General features: G+C 48.0%; 1 long non-coding RNA gene across 1 annotated transcript; it reads right to left on the bottom strand.

Annotated features, from left to right (window-relative positions):
• Positions 1–16,045: 16,045 nt before the first annotated feature.
• LOC141071249 (uncharacterized) lies at positions 16,046–22,955 on the bottom strand. Its single transcript, XR_012226673.1, has 2 exons — positions 22,044–22,955; positions 16,046–17,167 (listed from the first exon to the last, which is right to left on the bottom strand). It is a non-coding gene; the product is annotated as an uncharacterized lncRNA (long non-coding RNA).
• Positions 22,956–24,219: the final 1,264 nt, after the last annotated feature.

Here is a 24,219-nt window from a genome sequence, read left to right as displayed (position 1 = left end):
TGCTCTGGTGTTGATCTGTACTCCAATTGGAGGTGATCTTGGATTTTTGTACTTAATTTGTGGTGAGCATTACTATTGATAATTTGGCTAGGGTAGTAGGTATATATTATTGTAGATATAGACTGTATGGGCTCCTGTCAGGTGTATATTATTGTAGATATAGACTGTATGGGCTCCCGTCAGGTATATATTATTGTAGATACAGACTGTATGGGCTCCTGTCAGGTATATATTATTGTAGATACAGACTGTATGGGCTCCTGTCAGGTATATATTATTGTAGATACAGACTGTATGGGCTCCTGTCAGGTATATATTATTGTAGATATAGACTGTATGGGCTCCTGTCAGGTATATATTATTGTAGATACAGACTGTACGGCCTCCTGTCAGATATATATTATTGTAGATATAGACTGTATGGGCTCCTTCCAGGTCCTGACTGCAGCCCATACAGTCTAGCCGGCTCACTACTGAAGATGCTAGACTGTATGGGCTCCTTCCAGGTCCTGACTGCAGCCCATACAGTCTAGCCGGCTCACTGGTGAAGATGCTAGACTGTATGGGCTCCTTCCAGGTCCTGACTGCAGCCCATACAGTCTAGCCGGCTCACTACTGAAGATGCTAGACTGTATGGGCTCCTTCCAGGTCCTGACTGCAGCCCATACAGTCTAGCCGGCTCACTACTGAAGATGCTAGACTGTATGGGCTCCTTCCAGGTGCCTTACTGCAGCCCATACAGTCTAGCCGGCTCACTACTGAAGATGCTAGACTGTATGGGCTCCTTCCAGGTGCCTGACTGCAGCCCATACAGTCTAGCCGGCTCACTACTGAAGGTGCTAGACTGTATGGGCTCCTTCCAGGTGCCTGACTGCAGCCCATACAGTCGAGCCGGCTCACTACTGAAGATGCTAGACTGTATGGGCTCCTTCCAGGTCCTGACTGCAGCCCATACAGTCTAGCCGGCTCACTACTGAAGATGCTAGACTGTATGGGCTCCTTCCAGGTCCTGACTGCAGCCCATACAGTCTAGCCGGCTCACTACTGAAGATGCTAGACTGTATGGGCTCCTTCCAGGTGCCTTACTGCAGCCCATACAGTCTAGCCGGCTCACTACTGAAGATGCTAGACTGTATGGGCTCCTTCCAGGTGCCTGACTGCAGCCAATACAGTCTAGCCGGCTCACTACTGAAGATGCTAGACTGTATGGGCTCCTTCCAGGTGCCTTACTGCTGCCCATACAGTCTAGCCGGCTCACTGGTGAAGATGCTAGACTGTATGGGCTCCTTCCAGGTATATTTTCTTGAAGATAGCAGACATGGGCTGCTGCCTGGCCCTGACTGCATTCCATACATGACACTAGAATGTATGCGCTCCTTCAAGGTATAAATGATTAAAGCCAGCCGAATATATAGGCTCCTTCCAGGTCCTGACTGCAGCCCATACAGTCTAGCCGGCTCACTACTGAAGATGCTAGACTGTATGGGCTCCTTCCAGGTATATTTTCTTGAAGATAGCAGACATTATGGGCTGCTGCCTGGCCCTGACTGCAGCCCATACATGACACTAGAATGTATGTGCTCCTTCAAGGTATAAATTTATTAAAGCCAGCCAAATATATAGGCTCCTTCCAGGTCCTAACTGCAGCCCATACAGTCTAGCCAGCTCACTACTGAAGATGCTAGAATGTATGGGCTCCTTCCAGGTCCTAACTGCAGCCCATACAGTCTAGCCGGCTCACTACTGTAGATATAGACTGTACAGGCTCCTGTCAGGTATATATTATTGTAGATATAGACTGTACAGGCTCCTGTCAGGTATATATTATTGTAGATATAATAATAATAATAATCTTTATATAGCGCTAACATATTCCGCAGCGCTTTACAGTTTGCACACATTTTCATCACTGTCCCCGATGGGGCTCACAATCTATATTCCCTATCAGCATGTCTTTGGAGTGTGGGAGGAAACCGGAGTGCCCGGAGGAAACCCACGCAAACACGGGGAGAACATACAAACTCCTTGCAGATGTTGTCCTTGGTGGGATTCGAACCCAGTGGCTAACCACTAAGCCACCGTGCTGCTGTATATAGACTGTATAGGCTCCTGTCAGGTATATATTGTTGTAGATATAGACTGTATGGCCTCCTGTCAGGTATATATTATTGTAGATATAGACTGTATGGGCTCCTGTCAGGTATATATTATTGTAGATACAGACTGTATGGGCTCCTGTCAGGTATATATTATTGTAGATACAGACTGTACGGGCTCCTGTCAGGTATTTATTATTGTAGATATAGACTGTACGGGCTCCTGTCAGGTATATATTATTGTAGATATAGACTGTACGGGCTCCTGTCAGGTATATATTATTGTAGATATAGACTGTACGGGCTCCTGTCAGGTACATATTATTGTAGATATAGACTGTATGGGCGCCTGTCAGGTATATATTATTGTAGATATAGACTGTACGGGCTCCTGTCAGGTATATATTATTGTAGGTATAGACTGTACATGCTCCTGTCAGGTATATATTATTGTAGATATAGACTGTACATGCTCCTGTCAGGTATATATTATTGTAGATATAGACTGTATGGCTCCTATCAGGTATATATTATTGTAGATATAGACTGTACATGCTCCTGTCAGGTATATATTATTGTAGATACAGACTGTATGGGCTCCTGTCAGGTATATATTATTGTAGATATAGACTGTACGGGCTCCTGTCAGGTATATATTATTGTAGATATGGACAGTATGGGCTCCTGTCAGGTATATATTATTGCAGATATAGACTGTATGGGCTCCTGTCAGGTATAAATTATTGTAGATATAGACTGTATGGGCTGCTGTCAGGTACATATTATTGTAGATATAGACTGCACGTGCTCCTGTCAGGTATATATTATTGTAGATATAGACTGTATGGCCTCCTGTCAGGTATATATTATTGTAGATATAGACTGTATGGGCTCCTGTCAGGTATATATTATTGTAGATACAGACTGTATGGGCTCCTGTCAGGTATATATTATTGTAGATACAGACTGTACGGGCTCCTGTCAGGTATTTATTATTGTAGATATAGACTGTACGGGCTCCTGTCAGGTATATATTATTGTAGATATAGACTGTACGGGCTCCTGTCAGGTATATATTATTGTAGATATAGACTGTACGGGCTCCTGTCAGGTACATATTATTGTAGATATAGACTGTATGGGCTCCTTCCAGGTCCTGACTGCAGCCCATACAGTCTAGCTGGCTCACTACTGAAGATGCTAGACTGTATGGGCTCCTTCCAGGTCCTGACTGCAGCCCATACAGTCTAGCCGGCTCACTACTGAAGATGCTAGACTGTATGGGCTCCTTCCAGGTCCTGACTGCAGCCCATACAGTCTAGCCGGCTCACTACTGAAGATGCTAGACTGTATGGGCTCCTTCCAGGTGCCTTACTGCAGCCCATACAGTCTAGCCGGCTCACTACTGAAGATGCTAGACTGTATGGGCTCCTTCCAGGTGCCTGACTGCAGCCAATACAGTCTAGCCGGCTCACTACTGAAGATGCTAGACTGTATGGGCTCCTTCCAGGTGCCTTACTGCAGCCCATACAGTCTAGCCGGCTCACTACTGAAGATGCTAGACTGTATGGGCTCCTTCCAGGTGCCTTACTGCAGCCCATACAGTCTAGCCGGCTCACTACTGAAGATGCTAGACTGTATGGGCTCCTTCCAGGTGCCTTACTGCAGCCCATACAGTCTAGCCGGCTCACTGGTGAAGATGCTAGACTGTATGGGCTCCTTCCAGGTATATTTTCTTGAAGATAGCAGACATGGGCTGCTGCCTGGCCCTGACTGCATTCCATACATGACACTAGAATGTATGTGCTCCTTCAAGGTATAAATGATTAAAGCCAGCCGAATATATAGGCTCCTTCCAGGTCCTGACTGCAGCCCATACAGTCTAGCCGGCTCACTTCTGAAGATGCTAGAATGTATGGGCTCCTTCCAGGTATATTTTCTTGAAGATAGCAGACATTATGGGCTGCTGCCTGGCCCTGACTGCAGCCCATACATGACACTAGAATGTATGTGCTCCTTCAAGGTATAAATTTATTAAAGCCAGCCAAATATATAGGCTCCTTCCAGGTCCTAACTGCAGCCCATACAGTCTAGCCGGCTCACTTCTGAAGATGCTAGAATGTATGGGCTCCTTCCAGGTCCTAACTGCAGCCCATACAGTCTAGCCGGCTCACTACTGAAGATGCTAGAATGTATGGGCTCCTTCCAGGTCCTAACTGCAGCCCATACAGTCTAGCTGGCTCACTACTGTAGATATAGACTGTACAGGCTCCTGTCAGGTATATATTATTGTAGATATAGACTGTACAGGCTCCTGTCAGGTATATATTATTGTAGATATAGACTGTACAGGCTCCTGTCAGGTATATATTATTGTAGATATAGACTGTATAGGCTCCTGTCAGGTATATATTGTTGTAGATATAGACTGTATGGCCTCCTGTCAGGTATATATTATTGTAGATATAGACTGTATGGGCTCCTGTCAGGTATATATTATTGTAGATACAGACTGTATGGGCTCCTGTCAGGTATATATTATTGTAGATACAGACTGTACGGGCTCCTGTCAGGTATTTATTATTGTAGATATAGACTGTACGGGCTTCTGTCAGGTATATATTATTGTAGATATAGACTGTACGGGCTCCTGTCAGGTATATATTATTGTAGATATAGACTGTACGGGCTCCTGTCAGGTACATATTATTGTAGATATAGACTGTATGGGCGCCTGTCAGGTATATATTATTGTAGATATAGACTGTACGGGCTCCTGTCAGGTATATATTATTGTAGATATAGACTGTATGGGCTCCTGTCAGGTATATATTATTGTAGATACAGACTGTATGGGCTTCTGTCAGGTGTATATTATTGTAGATACAGACTGTACGGCCTCCTGTCAGGTATATATTATTGTAGATATAGACTGTACGGGCTCCTGTCAGGTATATATTATTGTAGATACAGACTGTACGGGCTCCTGTCAGGTATATATTATTGTAGATACAGACTGTACGGGCTCCTTTCAGGTATATATTATTGTAGATACAGACTGTATGGGCTTCTGTCAGGTGTATATTATTGTAGATACAGACTGTACGGCCTCCTGTCAGGTATATATTATTGTAGATATAGACTGTACGGGCTCCTGTCAGGTATATATTATTGTAGATACAGACTGTACGGGCTCCTGTCAGGTATATATTATTGTAGATACAGACTGTACGGGCTCCTTTCAGGTATATATTATTGTATGTAGAGACTGTAAAGCTCCTGTCAGGTATATATTATTGTAGATACAGACTCTACATGCTCCTGTCAGGTATATATTATTGTAGATACAGACTGTATGGGCTCCTGTCAGGTATATATTGTTGTAGATATAGACTGTATGGGCTCCTGTCAGGTATATATTATTGTAGATACAGACTGTACAGCCTCCTGTCAGGTATATATTATTGTAGATACAGACTGTACGGCCTCCTGTCAGGTATATATTGTTGTAGATATAGACTGTACGGGCTCCTGTCAGGTATATATTATTGTAGATACAGACTGTACGGCTTCTGTCAGGTATATATTATTGTAGATACAGACTGTACGGGCTCCTGTCAGGTATATATTATTGTAGATAGACTGTATGGCTCCTGTCAGGTATATATTATTGTAGATACAGACTGTACGGGCTCCTGTCAGGTATATATTATTGTAGATAGACTGTACGGGCTCCTGTCAGGTGTATATTATTGTAGATACAGACTGTACGGGTCCCTGTCAGGTATATATTATTGTAGATATAGACTGTACGGGCTCCTGTCAGGTATAGATTCAAGATTCAAAGAAGCTTTATTGGCAGGACTAAATACACATTAGTTTTGCCAAAGCAGGTGTACAGAAGGGAATAGGGATAGGGACTGTAGGGATGTTGGGAAGGGGCTGTAGGAAAGGTGGATGGGGCAGATCCAGGTTGGGGCTATAGAAGTCCATGGCATAGGAAAGGTGGATGGCGGCATGGGGGCAGATCCAGGATGAGGCTATAGAAGTCCATGGCATAGGGAAGGTGGATGGGGGATTGGGGCATATCCAGGGTGGGTGCCATAGAAGTCCATGGCATATCAGAGTTCTCTTTCTCGCAGTCTATGGCATTCGTTCACATATTGCGCTGCTATCTCCACTGCTCTCTCTTCTTCCCCCAGCAGGATGTATGTTTTCTCTTCCTCCTTCATGGTGGTGAAATCCGGGAAGAGATGTGAGAGTCTCCTGAAGTGAGTGTCCCTCACTGCTGAGTACTTGGAGCAGTGTAGCAGGAAGTGGGTCTCATCCTCCAGGGCCTCCTGGTCACAGTGTTGGCACAGTCTTTCCTCCCTGGGCTTGTAGCTCTGCCTGTGTCGGCCGGATTCGATGGCCAGACTGTGGGCACTGAGTCTATACCGGCTCAGGATCTTGCGGTCTTTGGGGTCCTGGAGTTTCTCCAGGTATGGAGCCAGTCTGTAGTCTCTCTGTAGACTCCTGTACATGGTCAGTTTCTGTGAGCTGATGATGTCGTTCTTCCAGTCACTTACGTACCTCTCCTGGCCTTCGTCTACCATCTTCCTGATTCCGGCTTTTGTCAGGTTGTTGTGATTGGTTTTCTGGTCAGGTTGGGTTTGGGTGAGCTGTTCCGAGGGTCCTGGTTTTTCTGTTTCCCCTACATGTGTCAGGGCTTTATGGTGATGGGAGCTTGGATTGCTCCTACGTAGGTGAGCCTGGAATGACAGTGCCCTCTTTAGAACCGTTAGGTGTAGAGGGAATCTGCCCAGCTCGGCCCGGCAAGCACTGTTGGAGGTGCTCCGATGGACTTGGAGAAGGTGCTTGCAGAATTCCAGGTGGAATATTTCTGTTGGGCTTGAATCCCACCTTGACCAGTCTGGGTAGGTGTGAGGACCCCAGACTTCGCTGCCATACAGGAGGATTGGGGCGATGATAGAATCGAAGATTTTTAACCAGACCCTCACTGGTGGCTTTAGATGGTAGAGTTTCCTTCGGATGGCATAGAAGGTTTTGCATGCCTTGTCTTTCAGGGTCTCTATGGCTTGTTTGAAGCTCCCTGATCGGTGAATCTCTAGGCCCAGATAGGTATATTTGTCCGTTCCTGTAAGGGCGCAGTTGTTGAGGATAAATGAAGGGTGCTGGTCTGATTTTCTCTTTCTCTTCTGGAACACCATGATGTTGGTTTTCTTTAGGTTGACCGGTAGAGCCCAGGTGGAGCTGAATTTCTCTAAGATTTTCAGGTTGTCTTGGAGGCCTTTCTCGGTTGGTGACAGAAGCAGCAAGTCATCTGCATACAGCAGGAATTTCACCTGCACGTCGTGGAGGGTGAGACCTGGTGCTGTGGAAGATTCCAGAGCGGTAGCCAGCTCATTGATGTAAATGTTGAAGAGCGTTGGGCTTAGGCTGCAGCCTTGTCTGACTCCCCGGCTCTGCTGGAAATAAGCCGTTCTTCTGCCGTTCATACTCACACTGCAGAGGTTCTCGGTGTAGGAGCTTTTGATAACATCATAGGTCTTTCCTCCTATTCCGCTCTCCAGCAGTTTCAGGAATAAGCCTGGGTGCCACACTGAATCAAAGGCCTTTTTAAAGTCCACGAAACAGGCGTATATCTTCCCGTTCTTTGCATTGTGGACGTGGCTCTGAATGAGGCTGTGCAGGGTGTAGATGTGGTCAGTAGTGCGGTGGTTTGGCATGAACCCTGCTTGGCTCTTGCTGAGGACGTTGTGCTCGGTGAGGAAACTGAGGATCCTCTTGTTCAGGATGCTGTTGAACAGTTTTCCCAGGTTGCTGCTGACACATATTCCTCTGTAGTTGGTTGGGTCATACCTGTCCCCATTCTTGTGGATGGGTGTGATGAGGCCTTGATTCCAGGTATATATTGTAGATATAGACTGTACGGGCTCCTGTCAGGTATATATTATTGTAGATACAGACTGTACGGGCTCCTGTCAGGTATATATTATTGTAGATATAGACTGTATGGCTCCTGTCAGGTATATATTATTGTAGATATAGACTGTACGGGCTCCTGTCAGGTATATATTATTGTAGATATAGACTGTACGGGCTCCTATCAGGTATATATTATTGTAGATATAGACTGTATGGCTCCTGTCAGGTATATATTATTGTAGATATAGACTCTACGGGCTCCTGTCAGGTATATATTATTGTAGATAGACTCTACGGGCTCCTGTCAGGTATATATTATTGTAGATATAGACTGTACGGGCTCCTGTCAGGTATATATTATTGTAGATAGACTGTACGGGCTCCTGTCAGGTGTATATTATTGTAGATATAGACTGTACGGGCTCCTGTCAGATATATATTATTGTAGATAGACTGTACGGGCTCCTGTCAGATGTATATTATTGTAGATATAGACTGTACGGGCTCCTGTCAGGTATATATTATTGTAGATACAGACTGTACGGGCTCCTGTCAGATGTATATTATTGTAGATATAGACTGTATGGGCTCCTGTCAGGTATATATTATTGTAGATATAGACTGTATGGGCTCCTGTCAGGTATATATTATTGTAGATATAGACTGTACGGGCTCCTGTCAGGTATATATTATTGTAGATATAGACTGTATGGGCTCCTGTCAGGTATATATTATTGTAGATATAGACTGTATGGGCTCCTGTCAGGTATATATTAGTGATGATATCAGAATGTATGGGCTCCTGTCAGGTATATATTATTGTAGATACAGACTGTGCGGGCTCCTGTCAGGTATATATTATTGTAGATACAGAATGTATGTGCCCCTGACAGGAATATATATTAGTGATGATATCAGAATGTATGGGCCTGTCAGGTGTATAGTTGTGCTCAAAAGTTTACATAGCCTGGCAGAATTATTGCTTTCTTGGCCTTTTTTCAGACAATATGAATGAAAGTCTTGATGTTTTCTCCACTCATGGTTAGTGTTTGGGTGAAGCCATTTATTGTCATACTACTGTGTTTTCTCTTTTTTTAAGTATGACAACCCAAAACATCCAAATTACCCTGATCATAGTTTACATACCACATTTTTTGTAATACCATGTATAGCCCCCTCTAATATCAATTGACTGCTTGAAGTCGTTTGTGGTAGTTATGGATAAGGTTCTTTATTTTCTCAGATGGTAAAGCTGACCACTCTGACCACCAAAAAGTTTTGATGTTATCATTCATATTCTCTGAAAAAAGGCCAAGAAAGCAAAAGTTCTACGGCGGTATGTAAACTTTTGAGCACAATTGTATCAGTGATGACATCGGAATGGAGTATAAAGAGAGAAAAAAAACTCTGCATCACCATTAAAAAATAGAAATAAACTAAAAACTTTATTCAAAACATTAAAATAGAGAGAAAGAGAGAGAGAGAGATCCGGCACCCAGAAAGAATTTCGGGTTAAATCAGTGTCTGGAGGATCCGCCAGAGAAAAAAAACGTTGCAAGCTCCGTTTTGAAATCTTTGAGGATGGTGACGGACAGCAAATTTTGGCGGATCCGCAAAAAAAACGGATGCAACGGACAGCAATCCGTCAATAATGGAAGTCAATGGGGAAAAAAACGGATCCTCAAAAGAAAATTGCGGATCCGTTTTTTTCAAAACCTGGCGGATTGTGACTGATTGTAAAAAACTGAAGTGTGAAAGAGGCCTAACAGCTGTCAGTGATCTCCCGCCCACACTGAAAAAATATTGCAACATTTGTTAATAGTGAGCTGTACTGCAGGTTGTGAGTTCAGAAGCAGAGGATATAAGTACAGAGATGCATTGCTATGTACAATGTATCTCTATGTTCCTATATTGTACAGTTGAAGAAAATATTTTTTTCATATAAAATAAACTTTAAAAAATTCCAATTTCAATAACCTTTTCATCCCCCCAGTATTTTTTTATCTTTAATGACCAGACCACTCCTGGGAAGTTTCACCACTGTACCATGTTTTCTCCATTTGTGGATAATTGGTCTCACGGTGGTTCGCTGGAATATCAAAGCTTTAGAAATGGCTTTATAACCTTCTCTAGACTGATAGATCTGAATTACTTTCCATCTCATTTGTTCATGCATTTCTTCCGATCGCAGCATGATGTCTACTTTTTGAGGATCTTTTTGTCTACTTCACTTTGTCAGGCAGGTCCTATTTAAGTGATTTTTTGATTGAGGATAGGTGTGGCAGTAAACAGGCCTGGGTAGGGCTACGGAAACTGAACTTTGCTTTTCAAAGATGTGACAAACCACAGTTAAAAAAAAAAAAAAGTAGGGGGCAATAACTTTCACACAGGGCCCTGTATTTTCTTCCCAATAAATAATAAAGACCTTCATTTAAAAATTGAATTTTGTGTTTACTTGTGCTATCTGTCAAATATTTTAATTTGTTTGTTACTCTGAAACATTTAAGTGTGACAAACATGCAAGAGAGTAAAAAACCAGGAGGGGTGGGCAAAAAGTATTTCACATCACTGTACACTACCGGGCCACACAGATCTTTATATGAAGATCTCCTGTATATGTATATACAGTAATGACCACCTACAAGTAATGACTTAACCCCTTCCCGACCAGTGGCAGCGTATGCGTCATGAAAGTTGGTGCCAATCCGACCAATGACGCATATGCTGTGTCATGGATTTAAAGCCCCCCTGCGGGTCGGGTGCCCGGGGTCAATGAAAGGTCACCCGACCCGCAGATACAGGGGGCTTTGTACTTCACCGGGGGGGGGCTTCGCCCCCACGTGGCTACGATCATGACACAGCTCTGATTGGCTGTTTCACTTTTAACAGCCAATCAGAGCGATAGTAATATTTCATCAATGAAATTTGATGAAATATTACAAACCAGCCATGGCCGATGCTGCAGTAGCATCGAACATGGCTGAAGACACCAATCTGACCCCCCCCCACACGGTTAACGGGGTTGATCTGCCCCCCGCCGCTGAATGACAGTGGCGATCGGCTGCCGCTGTCATCATCTGCTCCCCCCGCCTTCCGATCACCTCCCCTCCCACCCCCTGGTACCTTTCCGAGTGCTGCTCCCGGTGTCCCGCGGTCCTGGATCATGGGCACCGCCATCTTAGAAAATGGCGGGCGCATGCGCAGTGCGCCTACCAGAATCTGCGGCTGCAGATTTCATTCATTCATTTTGATCACTGTGATAAACTTTAACAGCGATCAAAGTAAAATAAAAAGTAAATAAACCCCCCCTTTATCACCCCCATAGGTAGCCACATATAATGAAATAAAGAACATATTTTTATTTTTCCGTTAGGGTTGAAATTAGGGTTAGGGTGCAACTAGAGTTTCAGATGGAATTGGTGTTAGAATTAGGGTTAGGGGTGTTTTGGGGTTAGGCTTGTGGTTAGGGTTGGGATTAGGGGTGTGTTGGGGTTAAGGGTGTATTGGGATTAGGGTTGGAGTTAGAATTGCGGGGTTTCCACTGTTTAGGCACATCACAGGGGGTCTCCAAACACGTCATGGTGCCACCATTGATTCCAGCCAATTTTGCGTTCCAAAAGTCAAACTTTGCTCACCCCCTTCCAGGCCCCGACGTGTGTCCAAACAGTGGTTTACCCCAACATATGGGGTATCAGCGTACTCAGGACAAATTGCACAACAACTTTGGGGGGCTAATTTCTCCTATTACCCTTAGGAAAATAAAAAATAGCGTGCTAAAAAATCATTTTTGATTAAAAAAAGATTATTTTCACTGCTGTTATAAACTTTTGTAAAGCACTTGGGGTTTCAAAGTGATCACTAGACATCTAGATACGTTCTTTAAGGGGTCTAGTTCCCAAAATGGTGTTACTTGTAGGGGGTTTTCACTGTTTAGGCACACAGGGGCTCTCCAAACGTGACATGGCGTCCAATAACGATTGGAGCTAATTTTCCATTCAAAAAGTCAAATGGCGCTCCTTCCCTTCTATGCACCGAAACAGTGGTTTATGACCACATATGAGGTATCCGTGCACTCAGGAGAAATTGCCCAACAAATTTTAGGATCCATTTTATCCTGTTGCCCATGTGAAAATGAAAAAACTGAGGCTAAAGGAAAATTTTTGTGAAAAAAAGTAATTTTTTTTAAGGATCAATTTGTGAAGCACCTGGGGGTTCAAAGTGGTCACTATGCATCTAGATAAGTTCCTTGGGGGGTCTAGTTTCCAAAGTGGGGTCAGTTGTGGGGAGCTCCAATGTTTAGGCACACAGGGGCTCTCCAAACACGACATGGCAACCGCTAAATATTCCAGCATATTTTCCATTCAAAAAGTCAAATGGCGCTCCTTCCCTTCTGAGCCCTGCTGTGCACCCAAAAAGGTATCCATGTACTCAGGAGATATTGCCCAACAAATTTTAGGATCCATTTTATCCTGTTGCCCATGTGAAAATAAAAAACTAAAAAATTGATGCTAAAAGAAAATTTTTGTTGGAAAAATTAAAATGTCCATTTTTTCCTTCCACGTTGGTTTAGTTCCTGTGACGCACCTGAAGGGCTACTAATCTTCCTGAATGTAGTTTTGAGCAGCTTGAGGGGTGCAGTTTTTAGAATGGTGTCACTTTTGGGTGTTTTCTGCCATATAGACCCCTCAAAGTGACTTCAAATGTGAGGTGGTCCCTAAAAAAAATTTTTTTTTTTGTAAATTTTGTTGTAAAAATGAGAAATCACTGGTCAACTTTTAACCCTTTTAACTTCCTAACAAAAAAAAAATTTGTTTGCAAAATTGTGCTGATGTAAAGTAGACATGTGGGAAATGTTATTTTGTAACTATTTTGTGCCACATAAGTCTCTGGTTTAACAGAATAAAAATTCAAAATTGCAAAATTTGCCAAATTTCTGATTTTATCACAAATAAACGCAAAAATTATCGACCTAAATTTACCACTAACATGAAGCCCAATATGTCACGAAAAAATAATCTCAGAATCGCTAGGATCTGTTGGAAGTGTTCCAGAGTTATTACCTCATAAAGGGACACTGGTCATAATTGCAAAAAATGGCCTGGTCATTAAGGTCAAAATAGGCTTGGTCATGAAGGGGTTAAAATACAATGACCAACTTTCTACTCTGCTTTCTGTGCCACTTTGAGGCATGGCAGGCACAACGTAGGAATGTCCTCACGTGTGGTCTGAGGCACGGTCTCGAAACGTCCTCACGTGTGGTCTGAGGCACGGTCTCGAAACGTCCTCACGTGTGGTCTGAGGCACGGTCTCGAAACGTCCTCACGTGTGGTCTGAGGCACGGTCTCGAAACGTCCTCACGTGTGGTCTGAGGCACGGTCTCGAAACGTCCTCACGTGTGGTCTGAGGCACGGTCTCGAAACGTCCTCACGTGTGGTCTGAGGCACGGTCTCGAAACGTCCTCACGTGTGGTCTGAGGCACGGTCTCGAAACGTCCTCACGTGTGGTCTGAGGCACGGTCTCGAAACGTCCTCACGTGTGGTCTGAGGCACGGTCTCGAAACGTCCTCACGTGTGGTCTGAGGCACGGTCTCGAAACGTCCTCACGTGTGGTCTGAGGCACGGTCTCGAAACGTCCTCACGTGTGGTCTGAGGCACGGTCTCGAAACGTCCTCACGTGTGGTCTGAGGCACGGTCTCGAAACGTCCTCACGTGTGGTCTGAGGCACGGTCTCGAAACGTCCTCACGTGTGGTCTGAGGCACGGTCTCGAAACGTCCTCACGTGTGGTCTGAGGCACGGTCTCGAAACGTCCTCACGTGTGGTCTGAGGCACGGTCTCGAAACGTCCTCACGTGTGGTCTGAGGCACGGTCTCGAAACGTCCTCACGTGTGGTCTGAGGCACGGTCTCGAAACGTCCTCACGTGTGGTCTGAGGCACGGTCTCGAAACGTCCTCACGTGTGGTCTGAGGCACGGTCTCGAAACGTCCTCACGTGTGGTCTGAGGCACGGTCTCGAAACGTCCTCACGTGTGGTCTGAGGCACGGTCTCGAAACGTCCTCACGTGTGGTCTGAGGCAAATGTGAACAACATCTTATACTCACCTACAGGGTGGTCTGGTATTATGCTTGTCACTGTTCTTCTTCCAGTACAGTCCTCCTTCCCATGGATTATGCATCCTACATCATCCACACAACCTCCCCCATGACGCTTCTGTGCAGGAACACGTCTCTGCCCTGCCGATCACAAAGCAAAGTACTGCAAAGCACAAAGAGAAGTCTGCACCAAAGAGCAATGGAAGACACTGTGTGGATGGACTTAGGACGCGACTCAAAGAAGGATAGGAGGAGGCACCGGATTAAGACAAGCGAAGCCCATTGGATGGGGCTGCCCCAAGGGCAAATCTAATAAAAAAAACAAAAAAAACAAAGTTATGCAGATTGGCACTCTAGAATGTTGTGTATATATAAGGGCATTCAGATAGTGGACGTGCTTTATAAAATGCTGTATATAGAGGGTATACAGGTAGTGGTCGTACTATATATACACAGCATTCTAGAATAATGTATATGGCGACATACAGGTAGTGGTAGTACTTTATACGGGGGGGGGGGGCAGAAACAATGATTGAATACCCTGTAGTAAACAGCAATAATGCATGAAAATATAAGGTACTTGGTTAACACGCTCGATTTAAAAAAAATGCAGAAGCCATCTACCACTTCACAGTGACCCTAATTGGGACAGTGATAACTAATATTAAAACCTTTATATATTGATGTGGTTTCCCATTCCTTCGTGTCCACTATTTGGGCCTAATCCTTCTCAGTCCTTATCCACATGCAAGTCACAGGACAAAGCGGTAAGGTTTTTAATATTAGTTAGGACTGTCCCAATTACGTCACCGTGAAGTGGTGGGATGGCTTTGGCTTTTTTAATAAAGAACATGTTAACTAAATCCCCTATATTATTTTCATGCACTGTGCCATTTACTGCAGGGTATTCCATCATGTTTGTGTTTTTCTGTTCACTGGCCAGTGTGAACGTGCGCTTACACGCTCCATGCACACCAGTTTATATCATTTTTTATGGGGAATCCTGGTGACATGTTCCCTTTAGGAAGGCTTACAACTATGCAGCTTGTACAAGTCAACTTCACTGTCTCAAAAGTGGTTTACCTGTCTAAGGCCGGAGTCACACTGGCGAGGAATACGGCCGAGTGAGAGGCGCTAAAAGCACGCATTAGACACGGACAAATGATTTTCTATGGGGTCCCTCGCACCAGCCGTATATTTCTCCTCAGTATCCTACGCTTCGTGCCACTCGCAGCATGCTGCTATTGTCAGCGTACTACGCCCGTAGTACGCCAATGCAAGTCTATGGGTGCGCAAAAAATACGGATTACACACGGACCACACATGTGACTTGCGAGAAATACGCACCAGGTGTCTTTTAGAAACCCTGTCATAGGGCTCCATTATATGTCCATTTTGCAAGCCTGCGAGAAAATATCGCCATACGGATTGCATACGGATGCTGACATGCGCAAAATACGCGACCACACCTTGATTACGGATGACATACGGAGCACTATTTAGGGGTCTGTCATCCGTATTACGCATGTAAAATACTGACCGTATTTTGCGCAGATTAGTGTGACTCCAGCCTAAGGCTAGTTTCACACTAGTGTATCTACATGCAGCGCACGGCGCCACTAAGCCCCGCCTCCTCCGGTCATCTCCTATCGCACATCACTGCATGCGATCTGCGCACCCTACCTTTAGCATAGGGTGCGCAGACTGTGTGCTAGTAGGATTTTGCGTGCGCTGCGCCCTTTTGACGGTGTGCCGAGCTCACCATGTTGCATTTTGGGGCGCTCGGCGCACCGTCAAAAGAGCGCAGCGCACGCAAAATCCTACTAGTGTGAAACTAGCCTAACCCAGTTATTACAGCACCTTCCATGTGTTACACAGATGCATCATGGGCTTGTCCATGCATGAAATAAAAGGCTAAATTACAACATGGAGCTCAGAGCAATGTTTTATTTACATTCAGAACCAGTTTAAGAGGAACAAATTAAGATTTCCCACAGAAACCTCAGACTTTTACTTACAGAAATATTGGCTAAATAACATTCTTACATATATAGAAACCTTTAATTTTATAAAAGTGCATTTTTTTGCATTGAAAAATTTTGCTTGTTTCATGCAATGCATTTCTTATGTATTGTACAACTGTAATATGCTGTTGGTGCATGCGGGCAGGACTGATGGTAGGGTCTGTGGCTCGGCCCCCCCCCCCCATGGCCTGCTTCCAGTGTCTAGGACCAGATATCATAATACCAGCCTTGAATAGTGAAGGAGACGGCAGCCAACCCTGAGAGACATCCAAGGTGAGAACGCCCCGTCATGCCAAAGGGAGTCTGCTAGATCCAGGCGTAGTAGACCAGCGCTGATGGGTTTGTGGACGCCAGGAGGGGGTTGGCCTGAAGGAAGGTTTCTTTTCCTGGCGGGTAGGAGAGTTGTCCTGTTGGTTGCTTTTTTGGACTGAACATTTCCGAAACCACAATTGGACTGTGCACCTCTTGGGAAGCAGGAGTTTAGTCTTCTGTTGCAGAAGAAAAGTACTCTTACCCTGATAGGTAGAGGGCAGGAAGCACTAGAAAGTTGGCGAGCATGATTGTTCAGGGCGCAGGTGGTGTGGCCCGGCCACCAGAGGCTAGACGAGAGCCTGGATTTTTAAGAGTAGGGTCACAGGAGCCTCTGTCAAACGTGGAGGCCGCATGAATAGGAAGGTTTCCCCAGGAGATGTCCATATTGCTCAGGGGAAACTAGGACATATTTGTCTTGTCCCTTCATTTTTTTAATGGAGCCCCCTCACTGCCTGGTAGGATATACCTGTCCTGAAGATTTCAAATCCTAACCTTTACACAAACTTTCAGGCGACTGGCAGGTAACGGGATTTGTCTTCCCTCCCTACTCTATCTGGATATGGGGGGGCGAGAGGGTAGGGGGATTAGTGGCAAGGACTATCCGCCGGAAAACCGCAAACACTCTTGATGCCTCGTAGACCACAGATGATATGGTAGTGACAATTCTAGGTGGGAGATCAGAGTGATAACTCCACTCTGTCGCCCTTAAACGCCATATCTGAAAGAAAAAGGGAAATCATTAATAAAAAAAATCAAGACCTAAGGCAGAAACCAGCCTGGGTGGTCCAGACCCATGTCTGCCTCCTACTAACACTAAGCTAAAACGGATTAGCTTCATGCCAGTTAGTAGTGTTCCCTCCAAGCATAAGCAGCATACAAACATAGCTTTTTGTGTGCCCCAATGAAGCATTAACCACCCCGCACACCAACCAGAGGGCCACACAGGGTAACCCCCCCCCCTGTCCAATCATAAACCTCCACCTCACACTAATCAGTGGACCCCACAGGATAAACCCATCAAAGCCCAAGTGCCCCCTTCCCCCAAGCATAAATCCCCATCAGATGCCCGCTCAAGCATAAATCCCCATCATGCACCCTCCACCCCCAAGCAAAACCCCCCATCGGACATCCGCACGCCCCCATCGGACGACCGCACGCCCTCCAAGCGCACAAGCCCCCATCGGACGTCCGCACGCCCCCATCGGACGTCCGCACGCCCCCAAGCGCACAAGCCCCCATCGGACGTCCGCACGCCCCCATCGGACGTCCGCACGCCCCCAAGCGCACAAGCCCCCATCGGACGTCCGCACGCCGCCAAGCGCACACGCCCCCATCGGACGTCCGCACGCCCCCATCGGACGTCCGCACGCCCTCCAAGCGCACAAGCCCCCATCGGACGTCCGCACGCCCCCATCGGACGTCCGCATCCGCCCCCAAGCGCACAAGCCCCCATCGGACGTCCGCACGCCCCCATCGGACGTCCGCACGCCCCCAAGCATAAGCCCCCATCCGACGTCCACCCGCCCCCAAGCATAAGCCCCCATCCGACGTCCACCCGCCCCCAAGCATAAGCCCCCATCCGACGTCCACCCGCCCCCAAGCATAAGCCCCCATCCGACGTCCACCCGCCCCCAAGCATAAGCCCCCATCCGACGTCCACCCGCCCCCAAGCATAAGCCCCATCCGACGTCCACCCGCCCCCAAGCATAAGCCCCCATCCGACGTCCACCCGCCCCCAAGCATAAGCCCCCATCCGACGTCCACCCGCCCCCAAGCATAAGCCCCCATCCGACGTCCACCCGCCCCCAAGCATAAGCCCCCATCCGACGTCCACCCGCCCCCAAGCATAAGCCCCCATCCGACGTCCACCCGCCCCCAAGCATAAGCCCCCATCCGACGTCCACCCGCCCCCAAGCATAAGCCCCCATCCGACGTCCACCCGCCCCCAAGCATAAGCCCCCATCCGACGTCCACCCGCCCCCAAGCATAAGCCCCCATCCGACGTCCACCCGCCCCCAAGCATAAACCCTCATCGGACGTCCACCCCCCTTAAGCCTAAGCCCCTATCGGACGTCCACCCCCCTTAAGCCCCTATTGGATGCCATTCCCAGCATAAAACCATCATTGGACATTCACCCCCCGCATAAAACCTCATCGGACGTCCACCCCTGACCCCTCCCCAGCATAAACCTCATCGGACGTCCACCCCCTCCCAGCATAAGTCCCATCGGATGTCCAGCTTCCCCATCATAAACCCCCGTCGGATGTCCATCCCCCGAAAGTATAAACCCCCACCAGATAGCACCTCTTCCCCAAACAAAAAGCCCTACCAGTCGAGCGCCTACCCCAAAATAAATCCACCCCTTTCAAGTCACAACAGATGAAGACAGGCCCCTTCGCCCTAGCATCAAGTCCCCAAGACACCACAATTGCGCATTAAATCCCCCCCCTGTCCCAAGATCCCAACCAGACCAGGAGGCGTTAATGCACGCTTGTGGGGTCTGTTTGTCCCCGGGGGGCCCTACTGGGGATAATGCACGCTCGTGGGGTCTGGTTGGGCTTCTGGGGGTCGATTAACGCATGCTTGTGGGGTCTGGTAGGGCCCCGGGGAAGGGTTAATGCACGCTTGAGAGGTCTGGTTGGGCCCTGCATTAGACCCCCAAGGAGCCCACCAGACCACAAACGCATGCATTAACCCCCTCCCCGTGAGCCCAACCAGACACACAAGTGTAAATTAAACCCTCCGCGCTTGTGGGATCTGGTGGGCTTCTAGGGTGGGTTAATGCAGGGTCCACTCAGACCCCGCAAACGTGCATTAACCCCCCCCAGGGCCCAACTAGACCCCAAAAGCATGCATTAACCACCCCTGGAGCCCAACCAAACCACAAAAACGTGCACTAATCCCCCCCACAGTAAGGAGCCCACCCAGACCCCACAAGCATGCATTAATCCCGCCGGAAACCCAAACAGAACCCACAAGCGTACATTAAAAACCCCTGAGATCCAACCAGAACCCATAAGCATGCATTAATCCCCCGGGAGCCCAACCAGACCTCACAAACGTGCATTAACCCCCCCCCCCCCGGGACTACCCAACCCTGCGTGTGCATTAACCTCCCCCCCGGGACCCAACCAAACACGGCAAGCGTGCATTAACCCCCCCCCGGGACCCAACCAAACACAGCAAGCGTGCATTAACCCCCCCCGGGACCCAACCAAACACGGCAAGCGTGCATTAACCCCCCCCGGGACCCAACCAAACACGTAAAGCGTGCATTAACCCTCCTGGGAGCCCAAGCAGACCCCACAAGCATGCATTAGTACCCCCCCGAAGTACAACCAGAGCCCACAAGCATGCATTAACCCCCCAACCAGACCCCACAAGCGTGCATCATTAACCCTCTCTCCCGGGATTGCCAGACACCCCAAGCGTGCATCATTAACTCCCCTCTCCCGGGACTACCAGACACCACAAGCGTGCATCATCAACCCTCCTCTCCCGGGACTACCAGACACCACAAGCGTGCATCATCAACCCTCCTCTCCCGGGACTACCAGACACCACAAGCGTGCATCATCAACCCTCCTCTCCCGGGACTACCAGACACCACAAGCGTGCATCATCAACCCTCCTCTCCCGGGACTACCAGACACCACAAGCGTGCATCATCAACCCTCCTCTCCCGGGACTACCAGACACCACAAGCGTGCATCATCAACCCTCCTCTCCCGGGACTACCAGACACCACAAGCGTGCATCATCAACCCTCCTCTCCCGGGACTACCAGACACCACAAGCGTGCATCATCAACCCTCCTCTCCCGGGACTACCAGACACCACAAGCGTGCATCATCAACCCTCCTCTCCCGGGACTACCAGACACCACAAGCGTGCATCATCAACCCTCCTCTCCCGGGACTACCAGACACCACAAGCGTGCATCATCAACCCTCCTCTCCCGGGACTACCAGACACCACAAGCGTGCATCATCAACCCTCCTCTCCCGGGACTACCAGACACCACAAGCGTGCATCATCAACCCTCCTCTCCCGGGACTACCAGACACCACAAGCGTGCATCATCAACCCTCCTCTCCCGGGACTACCAGACACCACAAGCGTGCATCATCAACCCTCCTCTCCCGGGACTACCAGACACCACAAGCGTGCATCATCAACCCTCCTCTCCCGGGACTACCAGACACCACAAGCGTGCATTAACCCCCCTCTCCCAGGACTACCAGACACCACAGGTGTGCATTAATCCCTCTCTCCCGGGACTACCAGACACCACAACCACAAGCGTGCGTCATCAACCCCCCTCTCCCGGGACTACCAGACACCACAACCACAAGCGTGCATCATCAACCCTCCTCTCCCGGGACTACCAGACACCACAAGCGTGCATTAACCCCCCTCTCCCAGGACACCACAAGCGTGCATTAACCCCCCTCTCCCGGGACTACCAGACACCACAAGCGTGCATTAACCCCTCTCTCCCGGGACTACCAGACACCACAAACGTGCACTAACACACCCTGTACCCAGCCAGACCCCGGGAGCATGCATTAACACCCCCCCGGAGACCCAGCCAGACCCCTCAGACGTGCATTAACCCCCCAGGACAAAGCCGGACCCCACAAGCGTGCATTAACCCCCCCGACCCAAACAGACCCCACAAGCCAGCCTTAGCCCCCCTGGGAGCCCAAGCAGACCCCACAAGTGTGCATTAACCCCCACCCCCCTGACAAAACAGACCCTGCAAGCGTGCATTAACGCCCCTGGGAGCCAAAAGCAGAGCTCACATGCATGCATTAGTACCCCCCGAAGTACAACCAGACCCCACAAGCGTGCATTAACCCCACCACCCCCAACCAGACCCCAGAAGCATGCATTAACCCCCCGGACCCCACCAGACCCGTAAGCGTGGATTAACCCCCTGCCCCAAACATACTCCACAAGCATGCATTAGAACCCCCCCCCCCCCCCCAAAAGTACAGCCAGACCCCACAAGCATGCATTAACCCTCCACGGACCCCACCAGACCCGTAAGCATGCATTAACCCCCACCCCCCTTGCCCCTAAACAGACCCCACAAGCATATATTAGAACCACCCCCCAAAGTACAACCAGACCCCACAAGCATGCATTAACCCCCCACCCCAACAAGCATGCATTAGAACCCCCCAAAGTACAACCAGACCCCACAAGCGTGCATTAACACCCCACCCCCCTTTCCCAACCAGACCCCACAAGCATGCATTAGTACCCCCCAAAGTACAACCAGACCCCACAAGTGTGCATTATATACCCCAAGCCCCCTGCCCCAAACAGACCCCACAAGCATGCATTAACCCCCCAGACCCCAAATAGAACTTGCAAGCATGCATTAACCCCTCTGGGAGCCCAAGCAGACCCCACAAGCATTAACCCCTCCAGACCCTAAACAGACCCCATAAGCGTGCATTAACCCCCCAGACCCCACCAGCGTGCATTAATCCCCCCCTCCCCTCCGGGAGCCCAACAGCTCCCAGGTAAGCCTTCAAATCCCACTAGTTAGCCCCATCAACCAAACATCTAAGAAGACACCAACCTGTTACTGACGCTGCTGACCTAACTCCACACTGCTCACAGACGCCGGCACCAGAGAGACAGCTGAGACAGTGTGTAATGGAGGCTTCCCTCCCAGCACCAGACGGCAGAGACACATGTAATGGCGTCTTCTCTTCCTGCCAGTGATGGGTAGCTCCCGAAGGAGCCAGCTCTAAGAGCCGGCTCTTTATAGTGAATCATATGAGCCGGCTCCTGGCAGGGAGCCAATTGAAATTTAAACGGCTCTTTGCCAGTTCACGTTCCACAGTCAGTCCCCTCTTGCCCCGCCCCTCCCGGCAGTAGTCACTCTGATCTTATCCAGGAGACTGAGAAAGAATGCATGCTCCTCCTGCTGCCGCACATAGCACTGACTCACAGCCCCGCCCCCCTCCAATCTGTGACAAGCATTCCTTGCCCTCTTGTGATTGTTTTTAAGTTAACACACACGCTGTGTTCCTGGCAGCCTGCCCTACCCTGGATGGATGTGTCGTGGACGGATACAGAGTGTAACAAACAGTAGTGCATGCAGATTGAGGTGCGTGTAATCAAATCAAATCCTCCCAATTTTGCAACCATATTGGTGACGGTGAGGAACTTGGGTATTAATTTCCTCACAGACTATTTTTAAAATACCCACAAATAAATAAAGAGGGAGGTTGATAGCCTGCAGAGAGAAGAGGAGTGCACGTACAGTGGATAACAAGATGAGTGACAGCCGCAAACGAAGTAGGATTTGGTCGCATTTTGATTACATCGACAACACAAAAACAGAATGTAAAATTTGTAAGATAAAATTGTCATACCGAGCAGGGTCTACCACCAACCTTCACAGACATATTAGAAATGTACATCCAACAGTGCAGATTGAGGAACATGAAAGCACCACTGCAACTACTAGAACTGCTGCTGCAGTGTCTGCAACCACCTCTGAGGCATCAGCTAGACCACGACCTGCAACAATCCAGAGATCTATACTCCAATTTATGCCAGATAAAGTCATGACCCCAGCAAGAAAGAGTGCAGTTGATAGAGAGTTGGCTAAGATGGTTGCAAAAGATTGCACTTTTAAAAATGGTTTTCTGCTGCTGTTTTGAGCATTTGTTATATTTTTGCACATTTTATATTTGTTAATGTTTTCATACTACACAGAATACTCAAAATGTTATTTTGGAAATTATCAGGTTTAAAGGGGTAGGCTCAATTCTTACCTTTCCCGGCTCCAGCGCTGCATTTTCTCTTATGCCCCTGCCTCAGGGGGCGGGGCCGGAGATGCGACAGGCAGTTCTGTGCGCACGCATGACATGCGCACAGAACTCCGTGATTGGCCTCCGGGGACCGATCGCACAGCTCCGTGCTGTCACCGCCCGACCCACAACGGCACAAATTCCTTATCTAAATCCGCCTGGATGCAGATGCGACATGTGACACTGCAGTTTTGCCGCAGACTGTTTGCAGCAGACAGTCCACAGCGAACTTGTGAAGTGTGAAGGTAGCTTTAAAATGTGACACTGATAATTAGGCTCTTGTTGCTATTTTGCATGTTCATTTTGTGTTTGTTAAAGTTTTTACAGCAAATAATATAAAATCTGGTTATTCTGGAAACTATTCTGTTTTATGTCATAAATTGGCACATGTGTAGATTTTTACTAAAAGGTATACAATCATGGGTTAACACATACCAGAATTTGGCTTCAAATTTAAAGCCAAAGGTAATAGGAAATGAAGAGTCGTTTTCGGAGCCAAAAGAGCCGGCTCTTTTTGGTGTGCCGATCCAAAAGAGCCGGCTCACCAAAAAAATCGCATTTTACCCATCACTATTTCCTGCCTTTGCTGTCAGAACACGCCCCCCCTGGTATGACACGCCCCCAGAGCTGACATCACACCTGGAAGGAGCCCATACAGTCTAGCATTTACCGCCATGACACCCGCAGCTTCCTCTCTCTGCTCTGTTCTATGGAGGAAGAGGCGCCGCCCCTTCTGGTCACATGGGCATGACGTCAGCAGAGGTCCTTTAGCCGACTTGGATTTAGCCTCTACCAAACAAATATTCGCGGACCGGGCATGGGGCGCACAGTACGGGGCCTCACCGGGCAACTGCTCCCCCCAGGGGGGCCTCACACTCTCCGGGCTCTGGTCGCTGCAGGATCGCGCACCCAGCCCTGAACTACAGTGTACCA

Source organism: Dendrobates tinctorius, unplaced genomic scaffold (genome assembly GCF_039654945.1).
Source record: "Dendrobates tinctorius isolate UK_male_01 unplaced genomic scaffold, ASM3965494v1 ptg000014l, whole genome shotgun sequence".
Taxonomy (NCBI): domain Eukaryota; kingdom Metazoa; phylum Chordata; class Amphibia; order Anura; family Dendrobatidae; genus Dendrobates; species Dendrobates tinctorius.
This window is presented reverse-complemented; position numbering and strand designations above follow the sequence as displayed.